The sequence below is a fragment of the Gymnodraco acuticeps genome, unplaced genomic scaffold, assembly GCF_902827175.1.
Source record: "Gymnodraco acuticeps unplaced genomic scaffold, fGymAcu1.1, whole genome shotgun sequence".
Taxonomy (NCBI): Eukaryota; Metazoa; Chordata; class Actinopteri; order Perciformes; family Bathydraconidae; genus Gymnodraco; species Gymnodraco acuticeps.
Genome location: NW_022990737.1, coordinates 239,914 through 254,472, shown reverse-complemented (window position 1 = coordinate 254,472; position 14,559 = coordinate 239,914).

Genomic DNA, 14,559 nt, shown 5'->3' with positions numbered 1-14,559 from the left:
CGTCTCTATATTGATCCATAACATATTGACTAAAATGCCAACAGTCGCAGATGGTATTTCACGTTGAAATCACGGCGTAACATTATTATAAAGTTAGGGTAGCCAGGTGCCTACAAGCCGCATGTGGGACAAAGAGTGATGGACAATGCGGGACATGTTACTGCGATGCTAAGAGATAGATTTCAATATAATGTTCATCTTACCCTTAAAAATGTATATTTCTATTGAAACTATGAGCTGAATTTTGATAACAACGCTTTACTATAGATTGATTTGTCTGCACAAACTATGCCCGTTAAGGTCTTAACTATATTTTATTTTTATATTTTATTTTTCACAGACAATCGTCCACATGATATTTTATTTGTAATCATTGAGTCTGGAAAAATGACCATCGCTAGCTTCCTACCACAGACTGCTGACCTGTATGAGTGCTGCACAGTATGAGGGGCCGTGTAGGCCAAAATTCAAACTCACCTCACACACACACACTACTGAAAACATCTGGCCTTGCACACACACTACTGAAATACTCTCACATTCACTACAGAATACCTCACACACACACTACTGAACACATCTGGCCTTGCACACACACTACTGAAATACTCTCACATTCACTACTGAACACCTCACACACACACTACTGAAAATTAAGCCTCACACACACACTATTGAAATCCTCTCACATTCACTACTGAACACCTCACACACACACTACTGAAAATTAAGCCTCACACACACACTACTGAAATCCTCTCACATTCACTACTGAACACCTCACACACACACTACTGAAAACATCTGGCCTTGCACACACACTACTGAAATCCTCTCACATTCACTACTGAACACCTCACACACACACTACTGAAAATTAAGCCTCACACGTACACACTACTGAAATCCTCTCACATTCACTACTGAACACCTCACACACACAATACTGAAAATTAACCTCACACACACACTCCTGAAAAACATTTTACTGAAAGGTTCTCAGTAGGGAATGTGCATGTGTTTCACCTATGTGTGTGTGAGGGGATTCTTGCTGTAACGGAAGTCATTCTTGCTGTAACGGAAGTCATTCTAATGTAACGGAAGTCATCTGTTAGTGGTCTCTTTGCTAGCCCCGTTAGCTTCATTAGCTCCTGGCTGCTACTTGGACGTGTTTGTTGTGTTGATGCCTGGTGGAGTATTCTTTATTGAAATATCGCACTTATATTATGGCTCTGCGGTTCAAACAGACCGTCTATGAATGCAGTTTATTCGGTAAGTGAAATTCAAGCACTTTATTTCTTACTTGTCTTTTTATTCAGCTAACAAGCGAGACGAAGCTACATCTGTGCTAACGATGCTATCCGTAGCATACAAGTTAAAACATAATGGAGAAGTGTAAAACATTAAGAAGGATTATACTGTAAAACATAAGGCTTCTCGGTGAGGTTGGTAAAATAAGGTCATGCTTGTACATTAGTTAGTTTGCTAGTTAGGTAACTGTATGCATTGTTATTGTTAATTTAAAATAGCTATGCTCGACGATGCAGACAGCTAGCGTCACATTAGTGTTGAAGAGCAGAGTACGGTATGAGATTAACCCATAGATTAACCTCACTATAAGATCTGTGTATCTGAAAAATATGAATCTCACATTTCCAGTTGGTTCCAGAAATAACGTTAACGTAGATATTGCAATATGGTTTGTTGAGCTGGAGTTGATTGTTGAAGCTTACTGGTTAACGTTCATCATATTAAACGAAGGAACCCAAACGTTGTTGTTTTTAATAATATTATTATTACTAATACTTACTTAGCATTTTATTATCATTACACTGGAGAAACCGACTTATTGTGGCAGCAGAACGTGAACATGTAACTTAATGCCTGCATTTGAGGACGAAAAATAGCTCAGTCAATGCTTTAGGGACAAGGAAATGATTTGTTTAAATATTAGACGTTATGTGTGCTTCTGTGACAATGAAGCTTATTCATTGCATTACATTTGTTGAAGTTGTTTGTCTTTTACCCTTACGTGTGTGTGTTACAAATGAATGTGAATATGGCATAGTACAAATATTTAAATTGACTGTCTCATGAAAAACGATTCTAAAATAAAAAGGACCCCAAAGTGAGTCAGCAAAACTTTCAATAATAATCTAAGGTATTGAGTTTTGGGATGTTACTTGCATACAAATCTATAAATGCCTTAAGGTTTCTAAAACATACAATATGTGGTAAATTCAACAGTGGACCCAGCAAAGATTCACATTTTTGCATGATTTGTTATTGATTTGTTGCTGTTACTTAATTTTAATAAATTCAAGTCAAGCTTAGTTACATGTGATGGTAGCTATATGCTCTTACCTGTGTGCCTCCTCCGCAACCAGACTGTATTCAAACTCTTAAGTACCAGTTCTATCTACTTTAAACAATTAAAAAGACAAAATCAACTACATTTATTGATATACCAATCTTTATTTTTGGGGCCTCTTCTTCTTTTAAATTAAACTTTCATTCATGAGATATTGAAATACAGTAATAGTTTTGTCTATTTAAAAAAGAATGAGCCATTCCTTACAGTTAACTTCATATTTCTTATTGTCTAAAGCATTTATGACACACATTTCCCCCTCATATTCACAGTGTGGATCAATTGAGACAGCGTGCAGAGACTTTGGGAGAAACCTCAGCATGACGGATGTCCTGTCTGTGGGTTTGGCTGGAGAGGACTGAGGTGGAGAGGTCTTTCTCTGGGAGGAGGACCAGGCCTGATGAAGAAACCCCCTAACTGCATCTGTGAGCACATACTGGGCTCAGCTGTCACAAACAAATGATGGTCCTGTTTGACTTTGTGTTCACAATAAAAGTGTAGTTTCTTAGTGAATGTCCTGTATTGGTCTTTAATCTGAAATCAGCTTTTCATTTTCTTCTTGCCCCTCTGAGAAAACGGTGAGGCAGTTGTGTCCTTCAGGTATGTCCTTTCCTAACAGAAATTACAAGAAACATATGACATTATTGCAGAGCAAGTGTGTTATTTATGAAAGAGGTTTGTTTATTTAGCGGCTGTAGAAATAATGTATTTTTTAAATTTTAATGTGTTTTTTTAATTCATCACTTTGTACTACAAAGATAATCAGATTATGAATGAACAGTCTGCAGTTAATCAACATTAAAATATCTTATTAAATAATATTCAACTGCTCGGTTGTCTCACTGCAAGAACCACTTTTACCACGTCTTTTACAGACAATATGTAGAGACAAATGGTAGCAATTCTCACAATGTAAAATAATAATTGCCTTAAATACATTGAAATGTGAAAGCTGATTATAGTTGTTACTTTATCTATTTAAACCAGAACGTTTCTCGATTCTTTGTACAGTATGAAAGGAGTCTTTGTACCTTTGAGTCCATGCTGAAGTTCACTGATGTTAGGAATAGGTCTGTCTCTCGTGGTCAGCATCCTCTGGTCTGTCTGCATCACCTGGAAACTTTAAACAAACAGATGTATATGTAAAGTAACAATGTGTTGGTCACAGACTTTTTTTTACATGCAAATGTCATGTGATAATCTTTTTGTTATCCTTAAAAAAAAGTGCTGGATATCAAAGCCCACACACACGTAAGGGTAAAAGACAAACATCTTCAACAAATGTAATGCAATGAATAAGCTTCATTGTCACAGAAGCACACATAACGTCATATCTAATATTTAAACAAATCATTTCCTTGTCCCTAAAGCATTGACTGAGCTATTTTTCGTCCTCAAATGCAGGCATTAAGTTACATGTTCACGTTCTGCTGCCACAATAAGTCGGTTTCTCCAGTGTAATGATAATAAAATGCTAAGTAAGTATTAGTAATAATAATATTAATAAAAACAACAACGTTTGGGTTCCTTCGTTTAATATGATGAACGTTAACCAGTAAGCTTCAACAATCAACTCCAGCTCAACAAACCATATTGCAATATCTACGTCAACGTTATTTCTGGAACCAACTGGAAATGTGAGATTCATATTTTTCAGATACACAGATCTTATAGTGAGGTTAATCTATGGGTTAATCTCATACAGTACTCTGCTCTTCAACACTAATGTGACGCTAGCTGTCTGCATCGTCGAGCATAGCTATTTTAAATTAACAATAACAATGCATACAGTTACCTAACTAGCAAACTAACTAATGTACAAGCATGACCTTATTTTACCAACCTCACCGAGAAGCCTTATGTTTTACAGTATAATCCTTCTTAATGTTTTACACTTCTCCATTATGTTTTAACTTGTATGCTACGGATAGCATCGTTAGCACAGATGTAGCTTCGTCTCGCTTGTTAGCTGAATAAAAAGACAAGTAAGAAATAAAGTGCTTGAATTTCACTTACCGAATAAACTGCATTCATGGACGGTCTGCTTGAACCGCAGAGCCATAATATAAGTGCGATATTCAATAAAGAATACTTCACCAGGCATCAACACAACAAACACGTCCAAGTAGCAGCCTGGAGCTAATGAAGCTAACGGGGCTAGCAAAGAGACCACTAGCAGATGACTTCCGTTACATTAGAATGACTTCCGTTACAGCAAGAATGACTTCCGTTACAGCAAGAATCCCCTCACACACACATAGGTGAAACACATGCACATTCCCTACTGAGAACCTTTCAGTAATATGTTTTTCAGGAGTGTGTGTGTGAGGTTAATTTTCAGTATTGTGTGTGTGAGGTGTTCAGTAGTGAATGTGAGAGGATTTCAGTAGTGTGTGTGTGAGGCTTAATTTTCAGTAGTGTGTGTGTGAGGTGTTCAGTAGTGAATGTGAGAGGATTTCAGTAGTGTGTGTGCAAGGCCAGATGTTTTCAGTAGTGTGTGTGTGAGGTGTTCAGTAGTGAATGTGAGAGTATTTCAGTGGTGTGTGTGTGCAAGGCCAGATGTTTTCAGTAGTGTGTGTGTGAGGTGTTCAGTAGTGAATGTGAGAGTATTTCAGTAGTGTGTGTGCAAGGCGAGATGTTTTCAGTAGTGTGTGTGCGAGGTGAGTTTGAATTTTGGCCTACACAGCCCTTCATAGCACAGTGTGGTAAACGTTCATTATTTAGATACAGCATTCCCACTATCTGTTATGCTACGCACGAAATTATTTATTATTCCGCCGGATTATTTTGCGCCTCTTCTTCTCCCACATTCCACATCGCAGAAACTCCGTTCAAACATCAAAACGTTCAGCTCGGTCGGGAATCGATGGATATTACTTTTAGCATTCATAACTTTCATAATTCCAGAGATACATCCCATAATACATCACATTTCTAACATTGAAGTCAATGGAGAAACTCTTCAGACTTGAACAATCTTCATGCAACTTCAACTGCTAACTGCTCCTTCATACTTTCACTCAGAAACCTTATTCCAACTTTAAAATGTTCACATCTTTCTGACATTATTCGTGTTACACAATTTTTAAATCTGATTCATACTTTTAGAGATATTAAACATTGTTCAGACCTTGGTAAAGAGGCCTTCATCAGATTTTATGCTGCGTTCACACCGGACACGATGCGATGTTTGGGGGCGGCGCGATTACATGTAAAGTCAATGCAGAGACGCGGACAGACGCGAATTTGCTCAGACGGCAAGCATGAAGCGGTGGACGCGAATTCCGCGGCGCGATTGAGGCGATGAAAGGGGGCCGCGACATAGCTCGAGTTCAATTTTTTCCACTCGAGTCATATTCACGTGACGCGATCTCGCGGTAGCCAATCAGCGGTGAGGATCTCAGCCTGCCGTCACTGACGTCCAACCAGAAAACATCAGCCGTTAGCAGTTAGCACACAGAGCTCACAGCTCCTCATATCTGTTCATAAACTGGACAAAAGTTAAACAAGTACAAACCACAGACTGTCTGTGTCATGGGGAATCGCTGGTATATTTATGTCTGTAGGCCGTTGTTATGAGTGTGGACGAAGTATATATAACGTTAGCTTAGCCTGGTCGACCCGATCTTCATTCAGAAAACAAGCATTTTAAAAGGTTTTTCGCCTGCCGTCTTGTCTGCAGACTTGTCAAGCATTAATTCATGGTTTTTACTAACCGGTATCAGTATGTTGTTACTTCGGCATCATTTAGAAACGTGTATTACAATTTAATCACGGTGAAATATGTTCATTTTGTTGTAGTTGTAGCTCCCGAGCCAGCGCGTCTTGTTTGAATGATGCGAGTAAGCACAGCTGGCAGCCGAAACTCGAGCTTTTAGAGCGATGCAATAGGAGCGATTAGAGCGAAGCGAATATTCACATCGCGTCCGGTGTGAACGCAGCATTAGGGTGCGTGATGTCACAGCTAGAGTGGAGGACAGATTTAATTTTGCCTTCATATTTTCTTTTAAACCTGCCATAATTCCCAAACCCTACATTCCTGAGACATACGTTTTCATGAGAAACGTAGGAAAACATATCGTAGCTTGAAAAAAATAAAAATAATTAACCAAACAAAATTAAAGAAAATGCCTTTTGAGGGCATGAAGTGACAAAAACGTTCAACATGTCTCCATTAAACCCCATTGTAATTTCAGCCTCATCTTTCCCCACCACAGCAGCCGCACACCTTTAGTTAATCTGCCAAAAAGGCCACATTATTAACCCGAAAGTACACAAAAAGCACACTTCAGATGCTTAAATTCCTTGACATGCTTCACGCTTTGAAATTTCACCAATATCTGTTACGGTTCTTCAACAAAACGTTCACATGTAAGAGGTTTAGCTCTCATTCAGAACAATGGAAACCTGTGATCTCTGGACATGTCGTTAGGTCAAAAATAAACACCTGTGTCATGGAACACGATGATGTCATAACTCCAACTGACATGCTCAGAGCAGCAGACTTCAGATAATGGTTGATGGTCCTGCCCTCAACAGCTCTACGCCAATTATGGGGTGTCACCATATGCTGTTTCCATGGAAACGCATCCCTCACCATAAAAGACCATGTCGCTATAACTCCTATGAAAATGTTCAAAAAGTGCTCAAACTTCACATGTGTGCTAACAGTCCTGCCGTGAAGACATCTACGTGACCGTTTTGAGATTTCTTCAAATGCCGTTGCCATGGCAACACAATGCTCGCCATAACACACGGTTTTATCATAACTTCAGTGAAAATGCTCCAAACGGCCCAAAACTTCACAGGTTTGGTAACGATGCAGCCATCAATGCATAAGCATATTATGGGATGTCATCAAATGCCGTTGGCATGGCGACAGATCATTCGCCATCAAGTTAGTTCAAAAGTTTGCAGTTCAAATATTCTGCTGCTTTTCCTTTTTACTTTATTTTCCTCTCTCATCACACATTCAAGCCCCCAGTGTTCATGCATCATCTCAATCTAAATTCTTCACTTTCTTCTTACACATTACATTTCAGCATAGCAGTTTAGCGTCAGCTTTTCAGCATAAAGCATTCCCACTAGCAATTTCTTCAGGAATTGCATTCTCTAGTTTCAGCTGCTGTTACCTTATCTGTTTGGTAATCCTCTTTGGGTTCCAGGGGGATTGTATCCACAGATCGCGTTTTTCTTTAAAAGCCAGGCGTTTCTTGTGAGTCTTGCATGTGATGTTGCTTTAAATTCTATTCACCTCCATGTGCGATTAAAGAACAAACTCTGGCAAATATAACAAAAAACGCTCTCTGTATCGCCCTTCACCGGCTACACCCATCTGTTATTACATTTCCAGACTTTGTTGATTGATTGACATTTGACACAGCTAATGATGATAGCTGTCTCTTGCTTTAAAAATGGCAATTGGATAAAAGCCAAGTTTTTCGAAGGGCGACTGTCAATCAAATGTGGGACATCATCTCAATTTGTGGGACAAGGGACGAATGATAAAAACGCTGTGCAGTCCCGGTAGTATATGGTCACCCTATATACAGTTGGCTATCTATTTCTACCTTTCTATGTTCAAGCTCTGGATGGGAATTCACTATGTTGCAACCTTGGGGTCTGAATAGTAAAACCAAAGCAGAGGAGCCTAAACATGCATCTGTTCTAATATCTAATAGTTGTTGCTGATTGTATAGAAGTCTATGAGAAAATGACCTTACTTCTCTCTTGACTCTTTACCTCATTAAACATTTTCCTGATTAGTTTATGATCACATCTCTACATTTCAAGACTTCCTAGGTACAGCATGACGTTTATTTTGTAAATGATGTTCCCGTATACAGTAGACAGTAAAATAGGGTATGCTTTAGGGCGGGGCTTCATGTGATTGACATGTCGCTACCACAGTTTCCAGGTTTTCTGTTAATAGGCGTTTAGACATTTCTTTTAACACTTTGTGATGAAGGCACTTAAGACTTCATTAACCACTTTACTTTATGATGACAAAAAAAATTATCACTTAACTTTAAATCCAGTTAAGCTGTTGGATGGATGTACTTTTTCTAATATCACTTTATTTAATTAAATCTAAGAGGCTTAAACCCTCACAGACTTTCACACATGGAGGAAAAGCTTTAGTAGTGTTTATAAAAGGACAACATGTATTATTTCCTTTCTGCTGGTTAATCCTGTACACCAGCTGATACACCTCAAGGGGATCTTGTAAACGTTGTATGACTTACAGAGTAATCTGATTGGATGTTTCTTGTTATTCTTTGTTTTAGATAAAACATGAAATGTAGTAGGGAAGGTTTAGCAGAGACAGAAGAGATGTGTCTAGATTACGAGCAATACAATGTGATCTCAGAGTCACAGTGACATATTAGTGTTGCACTAAGTGGTTGTCAGTATGTGAATCCCTTTATATATCTTCTTTGTTAGGAGATGTATAATGCATTATGGATGCATAACCAGCATGACCACACATGCAGAAAAATCGATGCGACATAAATATGGACCCTCTGTGATCCAACATGTTGTAATCAGATTACAAACTATGTTAACGGTAGTTAGTCTGGTAATGAAAGCGTTGCTCCGCTTCCTCTTCTTTATGTGCTGTTGCAGACCAAAGACATAAGTGAGAGACGAGAGTGAGACAGCAGACAGAGACAGTCCATCCTTGCTTGCTTATGTCAGCTTAATTGTATTACTTGCACGACTGAGGATGTCTATTTTGTCTACCCAGATGTCCTCTACTTAGTTTGTCTCCTGGTTTTATGTCTGTACACTTTATGACATTCCCCTCTGACTATTTGTACTTTTAGTGCCAGCATTGGCTTTAGCCTTAAGCACAGATTGTACTGTTCACATCTGACTAAAATTGGAGACATATTAATACATTAAGTTTTATCAAAATTAAAATCATTTTGAAAATGTTGACCTTCACTACCAGATAAGGCTAATCAAGTGCCGGCAAGAAAAAAAGTATTTGAATAAAAATTGAAATCACTCTGTTCAAGATAATTATCTCCAGATGTACATTAAGTTGTCATTTCTAAGCTCTGGTTGTTTGAGCTCTGTCAAATTCAAACATGCTTTATTGGCCTTATTGGCCTGACCATGTCCAAAACTAAATATTGCCAAACAGTAACATATTAAACAATCATATAAAAAATGTATGTCATTAAAATCAAGGAGAGGTGCTGAACCTAACTGATGGATATCAAAACCAAATCAAAATGACGATAATGAAAATAATATAAATGTATTATACATAATAGTTTGTGCATGGCGAAAAAAAATCGAACTGAAACTCTGCCGCACGGTCCCCTTGTTCCTTGGAAGAGGCGGAGAGGTGGGTGTTTGTCATCTGCTGGTGGACTAACCGGAGAGAATTACAGCGAGGGAGGGATTGCAATTAATAACAGCAGCAGGAGCAAACGCTTGCCTCGGGGAGGGAGAAAAAGAGCCACAGCGGAGAATAAACAGAAGGGCAACCATGGCAACCATGCGCGGGAAGTCTTCTTCGCTGCTTTTGTGGCAGACTACAGCGCCACTTACAGGCCTGGCATATGTACTACAGCGTCTCCAGCGCTTTCGAGCGGCAATCGCCGGCGGTGGCCCAACCCCACATTCCCCTGATAGGTGGAGAATTGGCCATGATGTAGAAAATAATTCAAATCTGGATCAGTCTGTATCAGATCCGTTGCAGCCCCGTTTTTAGAGATTTGGGTATGGAGGAAAATAGAGAGGGTTGTGTTTTCTGACACTTGGTGAGTTCCCTGGAACACCGGGGACACATATTCATGTATAAAAGACGTACAAAAGTGCATTTTGCATGATAGGTCACCTTTAAGATAAGATAAGATATACTTTATAGAGTGGCGAAGTCCCTCCCCTTCCGGTCGAGCTCCATGGGACCTTATTTCGGAAAAATTATGTATTGAAGTCAATGGGGATAGAAAGATTATCTTTCGATCCCGATTGAATTGTGCCACGAATTACACATATGATGTTTGTCAATTTAAAAGAAAATGTTGCAAGTCAAAAAAATAAAAATGTGTCGTAAAACTGTGAAGTAACAAATTGTTTGTGTGAAGCCGCTCAGTGAACTACATGTCTCTGGTGTCGCACAATACGCGTCACCAACACAAAGATGGCTGTCACGTTAGCACATTTCACCTCTTTCTTTCAGAACGAGGCGAAAATCACTACAAGTCTGGGCACGTTGAGAGCTGTACATACACGAAAGGGGAGTTAGTCGGTTCTGTAAGAGCCAGCATGCGGGACCGGCTTTACAAGGTTTCGGTGAGTAACATGAGTGCAATGTTTAACGTTAATGTCAGCTAGCTAACAAGGTACACTAACGTGTTTTGTTTTAGCAACTAGTTTTCTCGTTAAGAACTTCGTGGTCTCTGTGTATGCTGTGGATAACATTAGTGTTCACAAGAACAAGGTACACTCCCGTGTTTTGTTTTAGTTGCTCTTCAGATTGAAGCGGCCAGTTTTATATCGACTATACTGTATGTGTGATCTCCTTTTACATCTCGTTGTGTCATTTGAGTTTATTTGCTGTGTGTAGATTCAAGGATTTTGGTTATCTTGTCAATTTGTTTGGTTATAGGCACAGCTGTGTGTGACTCCCTCTGGTACATGTTAAAACTGGGTACAAAAATACTGGACTCAAATGCAACGACTAATATTTTAATGAGAAAAATAAAATAAACTATTAACAAAAAAATCACTCTTGCGAGGACAAAACAAAACTCTTGATATAAAGCAAACAAAACTCTCCTCTCTGGTATCCGCTGGGTCTCTGGACATATGAAGCAAAATGAAACAAGACGAACTGGCACAAGACAAAGGGAGACAAGGACTATTTAAACATGAGGAAATTGGGAACAGGTGGAAACAATCAGGGGCGGGGCAGACGCTGACGATGGCGGGAAAACACCCAAAGTGAGGATGTAACAAGGTCTGAAAAGAAAGACAAGAGGTAAGTACAAAATAAAACAGGAAATGGGAAAACGAGACATGACATGAAACATGGGGACTTGACTAGAGATGACAGACATAAAATAGACAGACAAGACGTGAAGTAACATGAAAACCTGACTCTACATAGAAACCTGACTAAACATGAAATGACAGACATAAAACAAACACAACTAACACAATTGACGAGACACCATAGTACACTGGTATGTGTTTTCCTAATGTAGAGAGCGTTGATTCAATTAATAAACTACACACTGAGTCTATCCTGACCATCCTTTTTTTTATCAAATGTTTTTATTCATACACATTTAGAAAAATACAATGTACAATCACAACCAATACAACACAAATTACAAACAATACAGAAAAAACAAACAATAACAACAATCAGACAAGAGGACAAAACTATGGAAAAATAAACCCTCCCACCCCCAGATCCGGACCATCCTTGTATTATTGCTCATTCAATCTATTATAGCATGCTAACAAATGGTACTTACTTTATTTGTACAGATCTGCATGGGAGACGATGGCGCGATGCAGAGCGCTGTCTGTGATTGTGCACAGGGGATGTACAAATGCAGCCACGTTTCAGCATTGGCAATATTTGCCATGTGGCAGATCAGCTCCACAGATGTTGAGTGCCAGTGGAGGAAGCCTGGCACTTCAAAAGTAGTCCAGCCGGTGTCTCAACTTTACCAACAGCGAACATCCATTCGGATGACATCATCAGGTAAGCCTGCTGCTGAATATTTTGCCATTCTTACAATGATCCCCTGCCAGGTCTTCGGAACAACTGGACTGCACACTGGAGGGTCCAGGTTCGGTGTCTGAGGACTGCACGCTGGAGGGTTCGGGGTCAGTGCCTGCAGACTCATGCCCTTTGGTGTAGCTGTGGTCGCTGGACTGATTTACAGGTAAGCTCACTTTCTCTTTTGTCCACTCAAATAAACTTGGCCCTTTGTCTTTTCCATGTGGAAAATGGCAGCTGCATATTCTGCATTTCTCATCTGGCTCCCTGTCTGCTCGTCTACAATGAGCAAATGATATAATTAATTATTAATAATCATTTAAACCTGCCAAGTAGTCCCCCTACCCATAGTTTAAACAGTCTGCACTCTTCTATTTATCTTGTGTAGCACTTTTAACATTCAGCTTGTGTGTGTTTTGGTTGTCTTTATTTCCAGTAGAAGAGGACCAAGAGCGAGGAAGTAAGACAGAGCTCTTAAAAGGCCAAACAGTGTGTTTGGCCTTTTATGTGTGACACATATATGTAGTGATAAATGGCTTCACCTGACCACTGTTCCTAAATAAAACAAGTTTTCTGCATGCATCATTTTTTCCAAATAATTACCAATATTTCACAAATTCTTCATGTAAACTTAAGAGCACAGCTGTATGTTGAGTACTGTATGTCAACTTTGCTTGGTTCATCTTACTGGGGGGCAGCTACATGGATGTCGGTGCAGTCCACAATCATTGTGCCGTTGAAGGCAGAATGAATTTATTATTGACTCAGAATGAAGCACAACTTCATGTCATACAATACATTGACTTTATTTGTAATTGTGTACAAAAATATGAGCATTGATTAGCAAGCAGGACCTGCAGGAACAGAGAATGGTGATGGATGGAGCTGGAAAGAGAGAAGAAAACAGATCAACTTTATTACCGGATATTAAAAATTCAATTTTCAAAACAAGTTGCCGCTCCTACAGTTTTCAAGTGTGTAAAGATGATTTCACTTGACCTATGCAACATATCACACTCAATACATGTGTGTCTATGTGGGGTGCAGCTCTGGGGGGTGCATTGTGCCTTTGTTTTAAATAATATACCATAACCAAATACGTACAGTGGAAATCAGGTTGCCAGAGCAGGTCAGGTCAGTGTGCATGTTCCTCAGGGTCTCAGCAGTTACAGGTGAGGTAAAGAAAATAAAAGATACAAAGGTCAGTAACAACACTTTAAAGTAACAACACTTTGAAAAACTTTGAATAATTATCTCTTTGAATAATGTTCTCTCAGTAATCATTCAACTACTGTCAAACAGATTGACTCGCCCTCACTATCATCACAATGAAACACGTCCAGAAGAATGTCATGCAAAGCTGCCTGCCTGCCTTCCTTCGGCTCTCCCTGAACTGCCTGATCTTTTTAATGTTCAATGTTAACCATTTGTGCAGTAGAGAAGATCGCTGATGCTAATGTAGCGTTAGCCTAGCACCTACTGCCCCCTTAGCACCCGGTGGAGGGGGGCAGTAGGCTACTCTTCAAATGTTTCACAAAATACTTACCATCCTGACTACTGTTTAACATTTTTGGTTTACTTCATGTTAAGGCTAATAAAAATTAGAAGGCTAAGTAATGTAATGCTAACTAACATGCTCGCTACTTGACTACTTGACTATCCATACACAACATGTATATTACCTGATGTTTGATCCAGCGACTCCTGGTCCTTTCATCAGACGGGAAGCGATAGAACGAGCAAGAGGTATGATTACTGTTGTGATTACAACCTGGTATAAAGCACACAGGCATCTCGTAAAAGTTAATTTATTTTAGCAATCTCTTATATTTATTGGAGGGAATAAATCAGTTATGAGATCTTCTTCTTCTTCTTTGCTTTAATTGCGAGTCGCAACCACTTGGAGCATTATCACCTATGACATCACTTACGCGACCCAGAATGGGATCTGGGATTTGTAGTCTTTCTAGTTGCGTATTTTTCATAGTCTTATATTTCAACAGTTTTACGACAAACTGTGACTTTTTTGACATGGAAATGATTTTTTAAGATTGACAAACATCATATGTGTAATTCATGGCACAATTCAAACGGGATCGAAAGATACGTTTTCTCTCTCCATTGACTTCAATGTATCATTTTTCCGAAATAAGGTCCCATGGACCGGAAGTAGGTGAGCGTGACTTCGCCACTCTATTGATCCCATGTTGGGAAATGTTTTTGTTACAGCAGCATACTACTTTGTTCTATTCCACTACAATTCAGAGGGTAACCTGGTATTTTTACTCCACTACATGTATTTTAGTTACTTTGCAGATTCTGATTAATGATGTGAAATATAAACAACCCTTAAATCAGATTTGAGTTACACCTGAGTCAAATTCAGGGAAGGTGATTGCAAGTGCCAAAATAAACTATGCAATATATTGGACGTTAA